Raw genomic sequence first — 13,571 nt, 5'->3', positions numbered from 1 at the left:
CCAAATAACACATAAACCTAAAATAACACATGGTAAAAGCAGGATTGGTATGATAAATATACAACCTAAATGCAATAGTTCTCAGGAAGGAACTTGGTCATGTCTCTTACTCTGCTTAGGGCATGTGTTGTCTCTGCAACTGAAAAAAAAAAAAAAAAAAAAAAAGAGCTAACAACTGCCTTCATTTTTCATCTTTTTGTTAAAAAAGCAAAAGTCCCCTTTAGATTTCTTTCAATTGCTTCTGGGCCTTTTGGCTAAGATCAAATGTAGTATCTGTTCTTATCAGATTTCTTTCAGTTAGCAAAACAAGTGGGTCTTTGCTATAAGTGAAGTGACACAGCACAAGCTCTGGAAAGGAAGAGTAATCACATGCAGGCTCTCCAGGTCTCAGTACATGCACTTCGTGAGTTTCCTGTGCAAGGCACTAGGCCAACATTTAGTCTTGTTAAAAAGGGAAACAATGAAAGTTATTTTATACTTAAAACTCAAGATAAACTTAGTTGAGAAAATTCTCTGATGTCAACTTTAGACTATTTTAACATTTCAAATGAGGGAAAATAAAATGGAAATGTTATCAGTAATTAATGTAGTATAATGGGGATGATTTAGAATGAAATGTAAAAGTTAATGGAGAAACTTAAATGCTCTAACGTATTCCTCTCTTCTAAATTCGTATCAGTATGCTGCTTATACAAGTTATTACTTCTAGTCATTCCATACATCTATATATAAATATAATTTGCATTTTTTTAGTTTGCTTTCACTCTAGATGTATATTCGCTCCTGGTTCCTACTCCACTGAATGCTATGGATAGTTGAGAGATGCTATAAAAATGTAATGACAATAAAGAGAAATCATTATTTTGTACATTGTTTATGGTAAAAGTTAAGAACTTCAACTATTTGGTTGACTTAAAGTACTTTCTTTTTGGACAAAGCAAAGAGGTTCCATTATGGGGTTTTTCTTGTCTAGCAACTGCAAGAAGGTGTTATATGGATGATGTGTGAGGAAGGGAAAGAGTACTCACTTCATTTTATTGCCAAAAATTACTTCAAATTTTACAGAGTCATCTTCCTCAGTTTACAGTCAATCTATTATTCATTGACCTTGTTCTCAAGGACGAACACCTTTATGGCATGATTGGATTTTTTTCCCCATAAACAAAGCATCTTGTTAAATTACCTTTCATGAAAGCCACGTGGTTACAAGAATGGATGGATGGATTGATGGATAGATGAAAAGATAGAGACACACATGCTTACATAGATAGATGATAGATAGATAGATAGATAGATAGATAGATAGATAGATAGATAGACAGATAGATATTAGGTTTTAAGATAATACCTGGAAGACATAATGCAGAGTCTTCTGAGGAAGGAAAAGATTCATAGAGCCCTAGGAGTTAATGAAAGGAATTCAAGATTTTGATCCACACGAACTGGGTTTAAACACATTTCATGACCTGAGGAATATTAATAAGTCACTTAATATTTCTGAAACATACATTAAAACATGGAAATAACTCTCCTTATCTAGCAGAATTGTTATATGGATTAAGGGAAATAACATGCAAGAGTGTTTGGTACAAGTTAGTAATCAATAAATTCAATTTTATCATCTCCCCATGACTCATTATATTTCCTTTTTAAAAATTTTTAACCATTTTAAAGTGATAGGTGAAGAGTTATAAATCACATAAATATATATCTTGCTCTTTTCAAAGAGCCCTTCCTTTCTTTCTTCTTCCCTCACATATCTCAATACCTTCTACCTGCTCATCATCTCTACCAAACAGCTATCCAGAGCAAAACAGCAGGTGTCTGACTTGTTGGTGCTTCACAATTTATCAGAGGAAAGAGCCTTTGAACAGGTAATAATCAGACACAGCCACAGTAGAGGTAAGAAAGGACTGAAAATATTGGAAGGGACCATAGGCAGGATGGCCAAGGAAGGTCATTATGAGACGGTGGAAATGAAACAGAACTAAAGAACCATGTACTGATTCATTTCCCTTTCTCCCACCCACACCCACACCCAGACACCCTCTCAACTGTTCTCTACCCTTTTCAACCTTTTCATACTCAGGAAAACTGGGTCCATGAGGATTACATCACTTGCGCTCCCTTGCCCTCAGCTTTCCTGTTGAGATCTGCCAACATGAGACAGTGGGTAGAGATTACAGGGCAGAAAGATGGAAGTGTCTTCTTCCCTTCCTCTGTGCTCAGATGTAACATCTGTGGCGATAGTGGCATATTCCACATCTCTCACAGGAAGACTCCTGCCCAGAGCTCTAGCTTACACTAGGCCCTCGATAATGCTACTCCTCCTTTTGTGCCGTCAGCCTGGGTGTGATCATGTCTTCCTGAGTTGCTAGTCTCTGGGGTCGCTACCCTTTAGTGTTTGTCCTCACCTCCAGAATCTCTTCACATAGACCATCTGGTGTGAATTCCATTTTTAACCTGAAAACTAACTGTTGCAAAAGAAGGGGTTGGTTCCGTAAAAAGCTAGGAAGGAGCAGTTCAGGGAGAGGAAATAGCATTGCAAGGTTGTCATGTGAACAAGAGCTTGGTGTGCTAGAGGATTAGGATTAGGTGTGGGTTTGAAGTCCTGTGGGTCACGAGGAAGTGGAGTGAGATGACACTGGCCAGATGACAGAGGCCAGACTGGAAGGGCTTTGAGGATATCTAAGAAGATTCTGTTTTATTTTACGAGTGACCTTACCACTTCTCACACTTACCATATAAATAAGACCAATGGCTCGCTAATTCAAAGTACCCTCTCTCTATCAAGTAGGACTGCATGGGTTAGGAACTTTTATGTCTCTCAAGAGAAGGATTAACTTTCTTTTATATTCTTTTGAATGTTCTTTTGTTATCATTGTTGTTCTTTTTATGAAAGGCTTAGTGTAGCATGCATACCTACAATAAAATGTGGCCTGTTCTATGAAAAGATATCTCAGTGTCTTGAAATCTTCAAACAGTTTTATTTCTATCACATAGTACTTTGCTAAGGTAAAGGATTATTATGATCGCTGCTCTGATAATGTCAAAGTGTATATTTTTATCAGTGGATTAGCTAAATTTATTTTTTTATTACTAAGCATAGTCGATTTATTTCTAGTTTACTACAGCCTAAAACTACAAATCTGGATATTCTTCTGGCCATTTGTTGCCATTGAAACATTATCTAAAGGACAAAAAAACAGTGATTCAAAAGAGCACCTGTACACCTATGTTTACTGCAGCACTATTTATAATAGGTAAAACCTGGAAACAACTCAAATGCCCAAAAATAGATGACTGGATGAAGAAGATGTGGTACATATACACAATGGAATATTATCCAGCAATAAAAAAAGATCAACTCATGCCATTCGCAGCAACATGGATGGAGCTAGAAGGAATTATGCTCAGTGAAATAAGCCAGAAGGAAAAAGAAAAATATCGGATGGTTTCACTTATAACAGGGATATAGGGGAACCCAGTAAGACATCAGTGTAAAAAAATAATAGTAACAGTACAAAACACAACAAAGCAAAACCGGACAATTATAAACCAGAGACATCCTGCAGGGGAGGAGGAGGGAGAGAGGTGAGAGGGAGGGAGGGAGGAGCACAGGGGACTGTGGTGATGGTGGATTGGTACCTTGGGGAAGGAAATTCTATGGGGACTCAATCTGAGGGGGTGGGGGGAAGCAAACATTGTCTAAAAATTGTAAAAAATGATAAATGTTAAAATAAAAAAAATAAAAAATAAATGGACCTAACCATCAAAAAAAAAAAAAAAAAAAGGCAGCATAAAGCCAAAGACAGGAGAGGCGCTCTGCTCTGCAGTGATGTGTGGTCATTTCTTTCACTTACTTCCTAAGGATTTTTGTATCATTTGTTTAAAGAAAGGGAGAGCCAGCCTTTCCCTGAAACTGCTGTAGGCTGTGACAATTTACCCAGTGCAAAGTAAACCTTCATTCCAAGCAGAATGTACAATTTCTCCTTCCTTGCCGTTCTCTTATTGACTTTCCTTCTTATCCTCTCCGTTGTCACACTTAGTCCAAGTCATTCCTGGGTAATACCCTGGGATCAACTTAGAATCTGCTCTTTCTTATATCAGTACACCAGCCTGATCTGACAACACCCTCACTACATGCTGTGACATGCATGCTTTCCTTCAGTAGATCAAGGTCTAGAAATCCAACCACTGACCTAAGAGAAGGAGAATCAGAATATTGGGGCCTACCTATATTAGCTATTTATGGCACAAGAATGCTGCATAGCCAGAAATTGAGATATCCTGGTGGGATGTTTGTATTTATTGCTTATGTTTCTGGGGTAGTTGGTCAGGTGGCTCTGCTGCTTGTCGCTGTGTCTGCTCATGTGTATGGGGGGCAGCTTGTGTCACCTGAGCCAGCCTGGTCTCAGGTGTGATCTGTGTTTCCTGTGTCTCTCATCCTCCAGGAGGCTGGTCCAGGCATGTTCTTGTGGTGATGGCAGAGGCATATTGGAGAGTAAGCAGAAACTCACAAGGACTCTGGGGGCTTAGTCTTATAACTGACTGAAAATCACACATAGAAGCTTCTATTTCTTGATCCAACAACTCTGGAAAAACACTGCAAGGTTTATGATGGTTATATTGCATGTTGTTACTAGTAATTATTCCATGCTTCTTCTAGATGTTGATTCTAAATATTGAAAGGAAAAATCAGCATTTACAATATTTGTAATATTAGTGTTTCCAGTAGATTGTTTTTGGCTGCAAGTAACAGAATACCTAGATAAAAGTATTTAAACATTGAAGGAGTTGCTGCTTAGCATAATAAGTAGACTGTTAATTTTGAATATAAAGAAAGATTAGACTTTGCATAATTTTCCTGGTTTTCCCCCTGATGTTGCAATATAATGATAGAAGCTTCACAGAGAATATCCTTATAAAACAATATACTAAGAAGGAAGCAAATCATTGCTTATGACCTTTTTAAAGAGTGAAGAATTTTTTTTTGCTAGAAACACCCCCAAGATTTTCTTCTCTATCTCACAGGTCAGAAGTGCATCATACTATAATACAGGCAAATGCTTAAGCTTGCAACTGGCAAAGAGAATAGTTTTCATGATGAGCTTCAATTACTCACCAGGGAGTTTCTTAGGAGAGACTTAGGAATCCAGTCTCACCAGCCTTATCTTTAGTTAAGTGTATCATTGTTCTGGCTCTGTTCATTCTACTTTATAGAGAAGTACACTATAAAGTATTGACTTTTGGAATGAGAAATCTACCTCCATTTTTAAAAGTTTTGGTTTTTATTTGTTTCTTTCTTTGTTGCTAGCAGCTTTAAAGCCTCACCTCTAAGTCCCTCCCCTTGTGCCCCATCTAAACATGATGATAAGAAACCCAAGGCACTTCCTGCTTTGGCACCAGTGGGACATTCAAACAATGCAAGTCCCTTCCCATGCATGAACATTCACCCTGGCCCCACCCTCCAACCACAATAAAAACTCAGGCCCATTGTCTTTCTTTGCTCTCTCAAGCCCATTGGGCCTGCTTAAGAGAACTGTCCTGCTGTCCCTATAGATCTTAGTTCTCTAAGTAATGAATGTTCTTCACACCCTCTTCCTGGGTGTGAAGCAACAGTCTTGGCATCAAACCATACTTTGGGTGGATGTGGGGGGCCATCTGTCACCATAGATGATGACCCAGCTTGTCCCATGGTATTCTCCATTAACTCTGCTGCAAGTCACAACCAGAAAAATCTTATCTTAGCAAAGCTCTGTTTTCCTTCTACTCTACTTTTAGGGTAGACGATCTTCAAACTATATTGTTTTTGTTGTTGTTGTTGTTTTTTAAATCACATCTAAGAGCTTCAAGAAACACTCAATTTTCTTCCTTCCATTTTTTTTTAACAGTGTTACTCCATTCAGCAAATGGTCCGAGTTCAAGCTAACAAAGTTTACAGTTTGATAAAAAAATCTTTCACCCACCAACTAACCAGCCTGGAAAATGGGGACTCTCTCTGTTCTGTTCCCTAATGACTCCTCTCCTCAGAAAATTCCACTTTTTAGTACATGTTTAGTACCTCTTGCCTCCAGCATCCTACATCTGGTAAGAAGTTTTTTATATCAGTTAGGAAACCTTTCATTGAAATTTTAAAAATACTCAAAAGAGGATTAGTTAAAGGATTTATTGTTTCACACAACAAAAGTCAGTAGCTTCCAGAGTTGCCCTAATCATTGTAGCTTGAAAATATTAGTGCTCTGAATCAACTTTTGACAACAACCTGGGGTGTGAACATGAAATAGTTCTTTTATTAGCCATCAATACTGTCTGCCACACTCAGCCAGCCTGCAGATAGTTATGGAGTAGCTATGATAACCCAAACCTAGCCCTAGGGAGAAAGAGAACAAGGCACAACCCACTTAACTTCAAGAGCTGACTTTCTAACATGCAAAGATAGTTGCTTGCTAAAGAATGATCAGTTTAATTAAAAAGAAAACATAATACTATGTAACTATGCCTAAACTTTTCCAACGATAACATACAAACCACCAAAATAATGTCAAATCTCTATTCTTATTGTCTATAGATCCTAAAATCATGCTATTATTATTGTCTTTATAAATGGGTCTTGATTTTGCTATGAAGCCTTCCCTCCCCTCTGGAAATTATATATTTGTAAATTAATTTAGTTAGTTATTATTAAATTTATCAATTGATTACATGTCTATATAACTTTGAGGTTACATTTTTACTCCTCTACATTTGCACATGCTTCACTCCCTCTTTTGCCTTGTTAACAAAAGAGTCATTCAAAGCAATAGTAATCAAAACAGTGTCATATTGAATTAAACACACACACATGAATGGAATAGAATTGAAAGTCCATAAAGAAACATACACTTATATGGATAGTTAATTTATAACAAAGGAGTCAAGAACATAGAATGGGGAAAGGAAAGTCTCATCAACAAATGGTATTGAGAAAATTGGACAGCCACAAGCAAAAGGATGAAGTTAGACCACTATCTGACAATACAAACAAAAATTATCTTAAATGGATCAAAGGCTTATATGTTAGACCTGAAACCATAAAACATATAGAAGAAAACATAGGCAAAGCACTGCTATAGTGGCTTCAGTGATGTTTTAGGGGACTTGACTAAAATGGCAAGGGAAATAAAAGAAAAATTGTCAAGTGGGACTACATCAAATTAAAATGCTAATGCACAGTGAAAGAAATGATCATTAAAATGAAAAGACACCTATCTAATGGGAGAAAATATTAGCACATCATCATCTGACAAGGGGTTAATATACAAGATCTACAAAGAATTCATATAACTCATCAAAAAGCCCAATCAAAAAAATGGGCAGAAGAGCTAAGCAGGCACTTTCACCAAAGAAGTCATGCAGATACACATGAAACAATGCTCATCATCACTTAATGTCAGGGAAATGCAAATCAAAACCACATGAGATATCACCTCACTCAAGTGAGAATGGCCCATAATGAAGGAAACCAAAAACAAGTCTTGGTGAGGGAATGGAGAAAAAAGGAAAACTTGTATACTCTTGCTGGAAATGTAGACTATGTCTAGCACCTATGAAAAACAGTAGAAAGGTCCTCAAAATATTTAAACAAGATCTGCCATATAACCCAGCAATCCCTCTCCTAGGTATCTCCCCCAAAGAATACAAAAACACTAATTCAAAGGTATATATATGCACTCCTATGTTCATGTCAACACATTTAAAATAGAAAAGTTATGGAAACAATCTCAGTGCCCAAGGACAGATCAGTGGATAAAGACTATGTGATAAACACACACACACACACAAAAGAATACTACTCAGCTATAGAAAGAGATGAAATCTTGCTATGTGAGACAACGTGGATAGAACTGGAAGTGATCATGCCAAGTGAAATAAGTCAGAAGGAGAAAGACAAATGTTGGATGGTTTCACTCATATGTGGAATATAAAGAAACAAAAGAACAGACAGTTATAAATCAAAACAAATATTTCAAATCTGACTTCCGCATTGAGGCTATGAGAAGGGGAGGGAGGTATAGAAACAAAGGGGAGAGAGAAGGGACTGAACTATGGACTATAGTGGATTATTGGGGCATTGGTTGTAGCATGGCATGAAAACATACGTTTGTAAGGTGTAAAATTATTTCCCTAAAATATATACAACATTGTAATCCATGTAACCTCAAAAAGCATAAAATAAATATATGCCTGTTAATAGCATTCTCTTTAATGCTAGGGAGATAAATAATTCAAAATCCCTTATCTTTGGGAATTAAAGAATTCTACTCCTAGCTTTTCCCAGCTTTACCTGATGATATATATTTAGTATTCATTTCACAATAATCTTGCTTTAAATGGTTTCAAATATTTCTACATTATCCTTGAACTTTCTAACATATTAAACCATACAAGTGTAATTTGTCTCACTTTTTTAAAAAATTAGGAAATTTTTAATATCACTGAGAAAAATAGATATTTTTCCATACTGTGATCAAGGTTGATTTTTCTATCTTAAAACACATGAGTGGGCAATAAATTTTTTTAAAGTCCATTACTGAAACTTTGGCCTCTGGTATTAAATTTCCTTCAAGATATCTGAGTCTATTCCAGAGGTAGCATTAATCTCCTCTACTGAGACAAAATACTCCCATTATTCACTAAGATAACTAGCTTCCAGATTTGCTGACAAGATCCTTTTTTTCAATGTTCAACTAAAGAAGTTGGCAAAACTCACTTAAAGGAAGACAGCGGAGTTGAAGATCAACCTTCCTAGTGTTCAAATTATGAGTTATTTCAATCCCTATACTGATAATGCGTATGAGTCAAAGCTTGTACATGCCTCCCCACCACATGGTCCCAGGTTAAGTAGGAGAAAAGTTGAGTTTTCCTTTCAAAATGGAATTGTATTTTATCTAACATAAAATATGGAAAAATTATTTTTGACATTATATATGTATGTTTTCACTTCACATTTGAAGTATGACTTTTAGAAGCTCTGTTTATTATACATATATTTTGAGAATTTGCATGTGACTAAAGGCCAAAAAAAACAGTGAACACATTTCAAAAATTTTGGATGAGAAATCTGTCATAACTTACAGAAGTTAAACTACTGCTAAGACATTTACCAGAGAAGAGTGAAGAGATTATATGGAAAACAGATTCATATAAAGTTGACTCAAAAGAAATGTGAATGTATTTTTCCCTTGGTCCTTGATGTGATTTGTTATAAAAGAAAAGTCTCTTCGTTAGAAAATATAATCACTGAAGAGCAGGAATTCCAGATTTGAGATCTACTAACAAATTGTATCATTTCAATTCTCTAGACTAATCTCAATAATTAGGATAATCTCAGAGGATAATCTCAATAACATATTCCATTCAAATAAAACCCCTCATTTTAGAATTATTATTTGATCTGAAAATTCCCAATGAGCTAGGTAAATGGAGAGTTACTATCAGCTCACAGAAGTGGAAGCATCAACTACTTTTTAATCCAACATTCTCTGTAGTTCTAAGTTGGGGATCTTAAGCATTGTGGAATAAAAATATGATTATGAACTCATGTGAACTGGTTATATGAAGTTGACTATCTCAGGAAGACAAGGTTTGTTGATAAACTATGATTAAGAAAAGATGGCAGTAAATGTATGTGCACGCGTGTGAGTGTGTTTAGTTGTGTGCATGTGTGGGTAAAGTTGTTAGTGATTGTGGAGGAAGATGAGAATATTGGGGGGGAAATGTGATGAGAAAAGATAGAGCTTTCCTCAAAGGAACCCTGTTTCAGGCTCTTTGGCAATGTTGATAGAATGTGACAGTTTTGTAAAAGGTCATGATTTGGTTCACACATACCAATTTTAGATTACTCTCCTCCCTCTCTCAGGGCAAAGATATAAGCAAGATGCCCATTGATCTGTCACACATCCCTGTGAAAATGTTTGAGTTAATGAACTGTTTGTGTTCAAGGAGATCTTAAAGTCGAACAGCTTGGCATTTTGATAATTTCTTTTTTATCATTAAAAGACAACATACAACAAACTTTTGAAAAGATGATTCCATTTTCAAATGAAATTGCTATAAACACTATTTCCAAACAAAGAAATCATAAGAGAAACAATAACTGCATTAGCACATTTTTTCAGTGTAATGGAACCTTAGCATAAGTAAGTCTTGTGTTTATCTTCTGGATCAGGTCTGGCAAGTGATAGCTGTGAGCCATATCTGACCTACCACCTGTTTTTTGTAAATAAAATGTTATTGGTACACAGGCACATTTACATAGCCTATATTTGTTTACTTGCTATAGGAGAAGATTTGAGTATTTGTGACAGGAACTATATAGCTCACGCAGTTGAAAAATGTACTACCTGGTCCTTTACAGAGAAAGTTTATCACCTCTGACCTAGACCAGTGGTTCTATTCTTCATCATCATCATCATCATTTTTATGGCTATTATTATTACTTCTTTTTAAGTATGAATAGTCTTGACCCTTTATTCAAAATGGAAATAACTATTATTTTTTCTGGTGATAAATTTTTCCTGAAAATACTAGCCACAGATACTTTAATCCTTCTAATCCAGCACCGATTTTGCAATTCTTAGTACCAATATGGTGCTGCCAGGTAGGGGCACTCATGCAGGTTTTTGAAGGTCTCAGAAATATAGGACATTTGGGCAGTAAAAGACAAATCACCATTCCTCAGCTAGAAAGTGAGTGAGTGAGCGATTCATCCTTAAATCCGTAGTTCCAGTGGTGTCTTATAATCCCCACCTTCCTGATAAAGATTGAGAGAATAGGGCCCAGGCAGGCAGGTTACAGTATTCTGGGTCATTCCAGAGGCTTGTCTTACAATAGCAACTTTAGCCCATTGAAGGACTTTGTAAGTATACACCTACACTGAATGAAATCCTTTTGTGTTTAAAACCTTTTCATTTTCCTACCAAACATACCTCTTCCATCTTGATCACATGCTGAATGCTCTCATATATGAGGCTATTTTAAGATCCTCACTCCTCTCACTTAGCCCAAAGTCTTCCTTTAGCTCCATTATAGAAGTTTCATTTGAGTTTTCTAGTTGTTAGGACATGAACCTTCTTGTAAGGGGCAGTGCATTATTGAACAATATTTCTTACAAATAAATTTTAGAAACAATTTGTCACATCTCCCTGCATTTTCCCACCACAAAAATAGTTGAGAATTTATCTAGAATTGCGCTAAATTTATAAATTATTTGGGGGTAATTAACATCTATATAATATTAGGTCTTTCTATGAAAGAATATGATTTGCCTCTCTGTTATATTAAGTCTTCTGTAGGTGAATAAAAGGAATAAAAAAACACAGATCTTACACATTATGGTTGTTCTTTGAAGATGCCTACTGAAACAAAATGCAACCTCCTAGGGTGATATGAATTTTGAAAGGTTTCAAAATAAAATTATTAATCAAATAGTATCTACATACATTTGGAAAACAGGAACAATTACAAGTGAAAGGCACATTCCATTATTGGGAAGTACCAATTTAGACCAACTACCCCCTGACCGTGACAAATCTTCAGACAGCATTCCTGATCAACTACTACAGAGGCTAAACTACACTCACAGAACAGAGAATACACTCCTCATTCTGCTATGCTCATGGAAAAACCTAAGAGAAAGTGATCAGTTCTTTATACGGAGCAAATCTAACTATGACCCTGTCCCTAGAGCTAAAGTGACTAAATCCTATATTCTGGAGCATTCCATTCCTTCAACTAACTACCTGATAATTTTCATCTCTCCCATGCCCACCTCAGTTTTCTCTCGCTAGTTCCCTCAATTCCCAGTTACAGCTTTTTCTCAAACCCTTCATCATTCTAGTCACCTTCCTACAATCATACCTAAGTTTCTCAGAATTCCATTTAATGAGAAAAACTCAGCAGGTGCTAACCCTGGCTCCAGATGTGCTCTACAGTTTGAATGGGATATTCTGCCTTGTCTTGCAGTTTTGGCTCATGGTGCACATTTTCTCCCCCAGGTTTTTTTCCCCTACATGAATTCTAAAGCCATGGAGCTCTAAGTCTGCACATTTAAAAAGAAACAGATAGCTTTTCTTTGAAAATAAGTTGAGATTTATTAGAATCATAGTACAAAGAACACACACATGCCTTTTACCCAGATTCATTATTGCTAACATTTTAGCCCATTTGCTTTATCATTTTCTCTTTCTCTCAATCATAATTTATTACCATATTTAAATAAGCTGGTACTCAAATTTTTCCAGGCTCAGCCAGTGATAGCATTTCACGGCGGCACTTGGTCCCTTTGTCATGATCCCTCACTCTTTTGAACACTTTAATTTCTGGCTGAGCAAGACATTCCAGTTCACCTCCACTGTGCCAGCCCTCAAGGCAGTCACTTCTCCAAGGACCCCGAGTTCTTTTCAGTAGGGAATTAAAGAATTAAATCTGTGTTTCACCATCAGTTGGTATTTAAAAAAAAAACAACTACATGTATTTTAGCTCCTTCTTTACATGGAGGATGTGTCTTTAGCCAAGAGTTTCAATGAATTACTCCAGCAACAATTTGGAAACAGACTCAGAAACAATGCCAAATCTTCTCTAACGCCCCAAAACCCATTCTTTCTATTTTGTAAAATTTCAGCCTTTATATAGCAGTCAGCCATAACATGTGTTAAGTTTCATTCACTGGTTTTGTGCCATCATCTCAACACCCCGAGACATGTATTTATTAACCAGCATCGTCACTGGAGACTCAATAATCATTCAAATGCTTTGAAAGTAAGTTTCTAAACCGAAATTGGATCTATTTCTGACTTCAGGGGAGATTTCTTGGGCTGAGTTATAAATCTTTGAATAATGAGGTTTTTAATGGAAACAGGGCTAACACATCGTTAACTGGGGAGAGAGAATAGAACTCCTATAATCACTATTTTTTGGAGCTTAATGGAAAAATACAAAATATTGAAAATGTTTTCTCATTATTACTTAATTTGTCAAAATCCCATCATTTATGCCACATTTTAAATGAGGTGGAATAGTTTTTAAAGATGCTGCAGAGATCATTACTAAAGCACTGGGAAACCAAATATAGTGAGGGGAAGTGGGGGAGAAGCACAGGAGGGGAAAAGAATCACTAAGCTCCATGAGAGCCCCGGCGCCAGCAGCACACATCAGCCGAGCTCATTGCCAACAGTCCACAGGGGGACATAATGGGAAAGTTAAAATGGAATCAAGATAGGTGTGTTGACAGTTCTGCATCCATAACATCCATCCATCCCAAGGCACCATCTGTTACATCTTCAGTCTTTTTGTGAGTATCAGCAATAGAGGTAATTAAGCAAATGAGCAGCTAAAATTGAAGTTCCCAGAAAGGAGGAAAAGTTAGCAAAGATATGACAACAGGGTGTCTTTAAAGGAGCAGAGGCTGAACACCTGGAACGGCTTTTTATGGCTAATGCACGGCTCAAGGGTGGTGAGCTGGAGGGTGGTAACCATGAGACTTCACCACCACATGATGACTAACAGTTTCAGGAGCTGCTGATAGCAAA

General features: G+C 36.6%; 1 pseudogene; it reads left to right on the top strand.

Moving 5' to 3' along the window:
• The first annotated feature begins 234 nt into the window (after positions 1-234).
• Positions 235-350, top strand: LOC119260064 (U2 spliceosomal RNA; annotated as a pseudogene).
• Positions 351-13,571: the final 13,221 nt, after the last annotated feature.

Source organism: Talpa occidentalis, unplaced genomic scaffold, assembly GCF_014898055.3.
Source record: "Talpa occidentalis isolate TD23 unplaced genomic scaffold, MPIMG_talOcc4v2.1 talOcc4.5, whole genome shotgun sequence".
NCBI classification, from domain to species: Eukaryota; Metazoa; Chordata; class Mammalia; order Eulipotyphla; family Talpidae; genus Talpa; species Talpa occidentalis.
The sequence above is the reverse complement of the archived record's forward strand: the minus strand, read 5'-3'. Positions and strand labels throughout refer to the sequence as shown.